The 8,608-nt window shown below is 48.5% G+C and overlaps 1 long non-coding RNA gene across 1 annotated transcript; it reads right to left on the bottom strand.

Moving 5' to 3' along the window:
• Positions 1-1,117: 1,117 nt before the first annotated feature.
• On the bottom strand, positions 1,118-7,936 carry LOC140628819 (uncharacterized). The gene is made up of 3 exons (XR_012026783.1): positions 7,851-7,936; positions 2,583-2,831; positions 1,118-1,893 (listed from the first exon to the last, which is right to left on the bottom strand). It is a non-coding gene; the product is annotated as an uncharacterized lncRNA (long non-coding RNA).
• Positions 7,937-8,608: the final 672 nt, after the last annotated feature.

Below are 8,608 nucleotides of genomic sequence, written 5' to 3'. Positions count from 1 at the left end.
GAGGAAAAATGTAAAATTACCTACTGACATGTCAATGAACATTTGACAAAATTTAACCTTTTATTAATTAATCATTAAAAAATAAGAAAAGTCTGCACACTCGTGGGGAGTTCCTTAGTCTGATAAATCTGAACCATCAAATCCCTATAGCCAAGGAGATTCTTAATTGTGAGGCATTCCAAGCATTCCCTTTGAAACCAGGGACAAATGAGCTTGCCCATTATGACCACTTCAGCGTGTTCTCAAGATGTAAATCTGCTCCCTGGGAGAAACAAAGCAAAGGTTTCTGAATTGGAAAAACTGAAGAAAAAAAAATGTTATTTTTGAGACACTGTGACATTTGGGGTCAAGAGTCTACAGATAAATTATTAGAAATAGGCAGTTCTGTACATCAACTTCACACAATCAAAGCAAACAACTTCAAAAATCTGATTTACAATAACATCTGCAATCACTGAGCAGCTGGGAATAAATCCAGGGCAGGATATGAAAGAGATTTCTTAACACGATGTTATTTGAAGTCCTGCAACATCCAAACAAATGAAGAGGTGTGTAAGGTTTATTCACAGTCCCAGGTGATGCATGTCTGTGAGAGAGCCTCTAAAAGGACATTGGACATTATTTACTGTGGATTCAGTGTGTCCCTGGCCTTGTTCGATATATAACAGGGATGCGGCTGCTGGCTGTGTGTCCTACGGATGGTCTCTCCCACATGCAAAAGATGCCCACATAAGTCATTCATAAGAGCATTATATGCAGCCAAGTTTATTTTATTTTCAAGATTTTATGTACTTATTTGAGAGAGAGAGAGAGAAACCAAAAGTAGGGTGGAGGGGCAGAGGGAGAATCAGGCTCCCCACTGAGCAGGGAGTGTGACATCGGACTCAATCCCAGGAACCTGAGATCACGACCCACGCCAAAGGCAAACGCTTCACCCACGGAGCCCCCCAGGTGCCCCACGAGCAGCTGATTTTAAATAAAGAAAACAACATAAATTTTTATGCAGAGCAGAATGGAAAAATTCTGGCAGAAAATTGATAAGTTCTGGAGCTAGGTGTATCAACCTGGTAAATATAAAAAAATTAAATATAAAATGATGAAAGCAGTTTGCTGAAAAAACATGGAACGATCCCATTTATAAAAATGTATCAACAGAAACGTTTGTTACATCACTTATGGAAATAATAAAGAACATACATAGCTACCATGCCAGGGATCGAGAATCTCCCCCTTCCAGGAGAGAGGCCTCTGGGAGGAAGAGAACAAAATTGTGAAGGCCATACGGGGGGCTAGGAAGGTACCTGTTCTATTTCTTTCCAAAAAGAAATAAGGAAAGAGAAATCTTCCCAAAAAATTGTAGTAAAATATCCAGATGTGATAAAGCCAGAGCTGGTTGTGTCTTGTGTGATTTTCTGTACTTTTGTATAAGCTTCAAACAGTGAGGGAGGAGAGAAGGGTCAAGGAGGGGAGGACAAAGTTGACCTCCCTGCATTGCTAAGTAGGAAATATTTCGTATTTGCAGTTAACAGGGTGGTGAAAGCCTCCAACATGTCCCTAAGTTTTGTTTTGTATTTTCCTTTTTTTCCCCATTACTGTGCATTTCTTTTTCTTAATTGCATTATTCTTCCAGTCTTGAGTTCCTGTGAAAGTGTGCAGCCTCCTACGCAGTGAGGTGAGGCTCTTTGAAATGCCAGCGCTCCACTCTCAGGCTCTCTGTCCAGGGTGCCGTGGGTGCTGGCGTCTGGAAACCAGTCTGGGTCAGGACAGCGTGTGAGGGGTGCGTATGCAGCTTTCCTCCTCACGTCTGCAGACGTGGAACCGAGGGCGCACTGGCAGTGTGGAAGCGGGCACCGGGCTAGCCTGCCAAGCTGCAGCACCACTTTCCTCCTCCTGCTATGAAAATAAAACCCCAAGAGACATTGTGAGGCACAAATGCTGTGAATTGAGAGCAAAATAATGGATGCATTTGAGCAGTTCAACAAATGGCCCAACTAAGTTAAAAATCAAACATTTTTTGGCATCCTACAATCTAATAAAAAAAAAAAAAACTGACTAAAGTTTTAACTGGTTGTGATCGTGATTGCCAATATAGCCTGGAACACACAGAGAAAAGTGTTCACGTAGAATTTATCCCCCGCACCATCTGGAAGACCTCAGTGAGATTTATTTCAGAGTTATAAAAAGATATAAGGAACATAATGGATCTTTGCCAAACTCAAAAAGATGAGCTCTGTTCTCATGGTGACTCTCCCACTGCGTGTCTTCTTCAGCATCAGGACACATTCTTTATTCTTGCAGGACCTTCACACAGCATTTGTCAGGCAGCCCTGGAAACAGCTGCCGGGCGAAGTCTCTTCCCGCCTCCGGGCAGGGATGGTTCCCAGCAGAAGCTGGACGAGCCGAGGGGCAACCCCCGACACGGGTGCCTGCAGGTCTCACCCCACCATGGCCTCAGGAGGCAGAGAGAGCAGTAGGTTCACCCCGGCCCCGTAAATACCGGGGCCTACAGCGTTATAGGAAAACTAGCATGTAGCCATGAAAGGGACAATGAATCTGTCCCCTTCCACGTCCCTGCCACTTACATCTTGCTGGATGACTTCTCATCTGGGGACAAAGTATTCAGAGACACTATCTCTCCCTGGAGACGCCTGTGCCCACCATCCGCCAGGTGGGTGAGCAGGCGTGTGGGGCGGCGACATAAAAGGGCAGATGCAGACGTGGCTTCTCTCCTTTTGTCATTTACTAGCAGTGACAATGAAGCCAAAGGTAACAGCGGTGGTGCTTCCTCAGGCAGGGCTCAAGCACTTCTCTGGCCACGGGACAGAGAATGCCTGCAAGGGACAAAGAGAGAAGATGCGGGATGAGGGAGGCACAGAGACTGGCCAGGCTCGGGAAAAGGGATGCTGGTGCCTGCATGGGACCCTGCATGCACCTGTTGCCAGAGTCCCGGCAGCAGCCAGCTTCTTGTCCCCAGAAGAGGTGCAGCCTCTGACCACTGGGCCCACAAAACAGGCCGCCACCCCCACCTCACAGTGGCCTCTGGAGTCCCACCACCACGTGCAGCCACGGCCACCACCAAACCCTGCCCATGGGGGTGGCAGGCAAGAAGCCACTCCTCTTCCTGCCTTTGGGCATCCTGCTGGCATCTCCTCATGGTAACCCTCACTGGAAGTTGACTGGCAAGACCCAGGGGATGGAATCTGCTGACACCCACCTTCCAATGGAGAGCAGGATTCCCCGATGGCAGGAGAGGGGCTGAGACAGGGCAGGTAAGTGGGCTTGCATTTTGTTGAGCACCTGTTCTGTGCCAGCCACTGCCCCATGTGCTAAACAGGCTTCAACTCATCCAAACCTCAGAACAGCCCTATGAACTTGGTACCACTATTATTTCCATTTTTGAGACAAGGCAGCCAAGTTTCAAATCAACCAACTTGCCCATCCTCACAGCTGCTGAATGACTACGACAGACTTGTACACCCTCAGAGCTCAGCCCATGGCCAGGTGCCTGCATTTAGATGTTTGTTTTTAATTTTTTGTCATTTTTTTAAAAAGATTTTATTTATTTATTCATGAGAGACACAGAGAGAGGCAGAGACACATACAGAGAGAGAAGCAGTCTGCCTGCGGGGAGCCCGATTTGGGATTCGATCCCAGGACCTCAGGTTACGCCCTGAGCGGAAGGCAGATGCTCAACCACTGAGCCACCCACATATTCCAATTTTTCATCATTAAAACAATAAATATCCCTGAGTCCATCCAGACATAAATAATCAAACAAGTAGCTGAATGGAGACAACGGACAAATTTCCTGTGCAGAAGAATTCCAAATAACCTGTGGAGACACTCTGTCCTCAAGGAGGCAGGGAGCAACGTCGTCCCTCCGTAAGTGTGAGCTGCACATGACTTCTTTCCAAAGAACACAGCATGGATGGGGGCAGGGAGACTCTGCGAAGTCATACATGCCTTGGCCGGGGGATGATGGTCAATTCCAACACTGGACGGTCATGTTGGCAGTGTATGACATGATGTGTTGGAGGTATCAGCTTACCTCTGTGGTCCTGCTTCCCAAACCCGTAGCCCTAGTCTCAACTGAGAAAAGCACCGGGAAATCCCAATAGAAGACCATCCTAGGAGCTGCCTGGCCAGTCCTCCCCCAAACTATCAAGGCCTTCAAAAATAAGCAATATCTGAGAAACTGCCATGGCCCAGAGGCGCCCAAGGAGACATGACGACCAGAAGTGATGCAGGGTCCTGGGTAAGATCCTGGGACAGGAAAAAAAGTCTCAGATAAGAACTATGGAACCCTGAACCGAGTATGAACTTAAGTTAGTAATAACATGCCAGTATTGGGTCTCTAACCCTGGCGGATATACTACCCTGATACGAGATGTTAATAATAGGGGACTGTGTACTTGCTGTGCAATTTTTTCTGCACATCTAAAATTATTCCAAAATAAAAAGTTTACTTTTAGAAAATGACTAAACTTCACCCTAAAGCAATTGGTGCTCCACGATGACTCTCACTTTTCATTAGTAATAGAGAAAGAGATCATTTATTTTTTTAATCGCCTTATTAGTTTACCTGAATACTACCTGCTTAGGTCTCAGAAATATGGGACCCGCGCCTGCCCACACCCCATACACAGGCCTGCAGGCTCTCCCTGCACATAGCGCGCAGCAAGGGCATTGCTGACGGATCGGCCCCAGGGTAGACTGGGGAGGTGGCTCCCTGGGAGTCCCCTGAAGGACCTCACCTCCCCGCTTCTTAACAAACAAGAGGAGTGCACAACCCAGATCGACCCAACCCCACCCACCGTCGGGGTGGACGGACCAAGACGAGCCCAGCCATCTCTCCACCTTGGGGTCATCTGGTGAAAAGGCACCAGAAGGAAGAGTTTTAGGAGGAAAAGCATTTATCATGGTCTCAGAAACGTAGTGTCTTTAGAAATGCTGCAGGACTTTCCACACCGCCGTTCCCCCCACCTCCGACTCTCACTCTGAGATATGCATGGGATGTGGCTCCCCTCGCAGGGTGGGCATCGAGGTCTGCAGGGAGGCGTCGTTTTTGTCCAGTTGTCTTGGGTGGATGAGACTGAGGCATTGGAAGTCATGACCAACACTTTTGAAATATAGAAATATACATGCTAAACAGATGTTCCAAGGACGAGATTGAGCCGAAAACAGAGTAACGTAGCTGCCCATTGGATGACACTGTCTCCTGAAAACTGACAACCAGGCAGACATCCACAGTGAGTGATCATTCTCTCTTCCTAATTTTTTTTTCCAATATCGAACAATCCCTGAGTCCTCCTCCCTCCTCTTGGAATGGATGGACTGTGTCTGTGTGTACCATACAGAAATAACCCATGCGATCCCACCTCTTTCGTGGTCTGAGCTTCGGAGAATGCCCTGGCTGGTGACCGTCCAGCGGCCCCACATCACACACACCAAATGATTCATTAGGGCAGGACTGTTCAAACACAGAGCTGGGGTGGGCTCCCCAAAACCTGAGAGGCTTCATCAGGGTACCTGGCTCCCACCATTGTGATCAGGTCAACAAACATCGAGCCGTCTGCCCACCCCAGAATCAGATGTCGTTACTCTGCCCGGCGTGAGCTCTAATCCTTACCGTTAAATAAGATGAACTTACTCTTCCCCGGCATTAGCTTCATAGCGTCCTCTTAAATAAGAACAGACTAAAGATCCCAAAATGCCCCAAAGTTATTCTCCAAAGACAATGTTGCCGATGACTTATCCTAGATCAATCACCATTGAAGGTCGCCTGTCCTATTTGGCAATATTTGCTCTGTAACTAATAAAGATCAGCCTGCAGTTATTTATATTAGGTTATCATCTCTCCAGGGTGAAGCTTAATCCATTTTGCAATGTTTTTCCCAACAAGACAACATGAGTTTCTCTGCCTGAAAATGAATTAAGTGCACGATTTCTAAATATGGGATCTGACATTGTTCTTGTTACAAAAAGCAATTTATTCCCCAAAAGGCTTACACTTCAAAGGTTATATAAAAAGGTTCAAATATCAATGCTATCCATTTTTCAATTACTGGGCTTCCTAACACCACTGGCTTTTGGACAGATAAGCAGTGGTATCAGTTTTCTTATTCAACATCTTATAGGTTTCCAATTCCACAGCACAGAGAAAGCAAATTTATTGTAATACATTTAGCTGCTTTGGAAACAGCAGTACCCAGTCTGTTTCCTCCAAGAGTACGGAAGGTATCAAATAGCATCTTAAAGGGATATTTATGAAGTGCCTGATACTAATGATGGCAATTGTAGATACAGCTTCAAGTGTCTACCTATAAACAGTCTCATACGTATATGTATATATACAAAGGTGAGGGGGCTGGGGAACACTATTTCAACGTATGAAAACTAAGGAGCCATGAAAACGATCCAAACATCTCCCAAAAGATAATCTACAGACACTTGTGCTTTCCTAAGAGGGAAGGAAAAAAATCCTTTTGTCTTCTGTTGTGCCGGCAGATAAAAGGAAATAACATCATTCATACTTTCCCTCTGACAATTATAAGGAAATCTTTGGATTACATGGGAAGGATTATACGGTAAAAAGAAATAATGCCTTGATACTCAGAGGGATTTTTTTTTTTTTTGCTGCCAAATCAAACATGTCACACAAGATTTTCCATAATTGGGCAATAAGGATGGAACAGTCCAATTTATATATTTCGGGGGCGGGTTGTTTGTGTTTTTGTTTTTGGAGGAGAGCGAGAGTCCAGTGAAGAGCCTGACTCGGGGCTCGATCTTGTGACCCTGAGATCATGACCTGAGCCGAAACCACAATTTGGATGTGTAACCGCTGGAGCCACTGAGCACCCCTGATTTATAGGTTTGAGTAGATCCTTCTCTGGGAAAGAAGAAAACCTACCACCAACGGGAGGTGACAGTGATCACAAGAGCCACAGAGGCCGGGACGCGGAGGCAGCCGGCGGGGGCCAGCCCTGTGGAGTCCTGCCCGTGGAGCCGCGGGTCCCCAGCGCCGGCGTCCAGGGTCAGGGCCATGGCTGTGGTGAGAGCCGGGTCTGCGCTCGGAGCGGGGAGCCCCCTGCCCTGCGGGGAGCCGGCCCCAGCACCCAGTCGCCAAGCACCGCGGCCACGGCCTCCCCCGAGGCAGATCAGGGCACCGGGTGCTGGCAGGGAGTTCCTGGGTTAGACGCCGAAGCCGCGGGACGGCCAGCAGCTACAGGAAGCGCCAGGTCGGAGGGAGGAGAGGAGAGGCGGGAGGCCGAGCCCCCGCGCTGAAGCAAGCCCGGAAGCTGGGGCGCCTTCTGGGCTCAGCACGCTGCGGGTCGGGAGCCACAGAGCAGAGGCAGAGGGGACCCCAGACGTGTGCACCCCCGGGCCTGGACACAGAAGTGGGGACCCCGGGTGAGCAGGGCCCTCGTTCAGCGCTGCTAGGACACTGAAGATGGTGGCGTCAGGTGCACTTGACCTTCCCACGGCCCGTCCTAGCAAGGGCTCACACTCAGCTCCCGGCCCCACTCCCCATTCCTCTCCCCACATCTCCTCTTCCTAGAAGGTGCCTCTTTTTATTTTCCAAAATATTCCTCTTATGTCATCCTGCTTTTCAAACACACGCCAGTCCCAATGTACCTCTCATTATTCCGTCTCCTTTCCCTGGAAAAGGATGTCCTACTCTTTCTGTAACCCCGTTTGCTAAGCCATGCACATCAAGCCATGACTGTCCTGTCCAGACACTTAGCTACAACACCTCAGAAACAATACCAGGGCGGTTGTGGGGTGTGGGGGAGGCTTTGCTTGGCCAAATGTGTGAGCCACTTCTCAGAGCTACTTTCCTCTTCTCCTACCTGTAATGGGTTAAATTGTGTCCCCTGAAGAAAAGACCATGAAGTTCTGACTCCCGGTGCCTCAGGATGTGACCTTATTTGGAAATGGGGTCATTGCTGATGTAACCAGTGAAGGTGAGGTCATAATGGGGTAGGATGGGCCCCGATCCAATAGCATCAGTGTCCTCATAAGACGATAGAGAAGGACACCTAGGTGGCTCATTGGTGGCCCAGGATGTGATCCTGGGGCCTCGGGATTGAGTCCTGCATCGGGCTCCCCTGCAGGGAGCCTGCTTCTCCCTCTGCCTGTGTCTCTGCCTCTCTCTGTATCTCTCATGAATAAATAAATTATTAAAAAAAAAAGATGAAGGAGACAGAGACACAGAGAGAGCACACCATCTGAGGCTGGAGCCACGGTTGCATGCCAAGGAATGAATGCCAAGGATCACCAGAAACTGCCCAAAGTGGGAAGAGACAAGGAGAGGCCTCCCCTACCTATTTCAGAGGGAGCATGGCCGGCTCACACCTCGGCTCCAGGAGTCTGGCCTCCAGAACTATGGTAAAAGCCACCTGGTTTGTGGGGCTTTGCCACGGCAGCGCTAGGAACCTGGCACAGCACCCACACAGACCGTGTCAACCAAGGTCACTTACACTGAGCTCACATGCATCACCTTCATCTTCTGTTTTTCCTGCAAATGGCACCTGAGCATGACCAACGCCTTGGGTGGGGTGAGCCAGGACCCGTAGAAAGAAAGGTCCTGACCTCTTGCCCCAGGGGT

The sequence above is a fragment of the Canis lupus genome, chromosome 1 (assembly GCF_048164855.1).
Source record: "Canis lupus baileyi chromosome 1, mCanLup2.hap1, whole genome shotgun sequence".
Lineage (NCBI taxonomy): Eukaryota > Metazoa > Chordata > Mammalia > Carnivora > Canidae > Canis > Canis lupus.
Note: the sequence above shows the minus strand (reverse complement) of the source record. Positions and strands in the feature narration are given on the sequence as shown.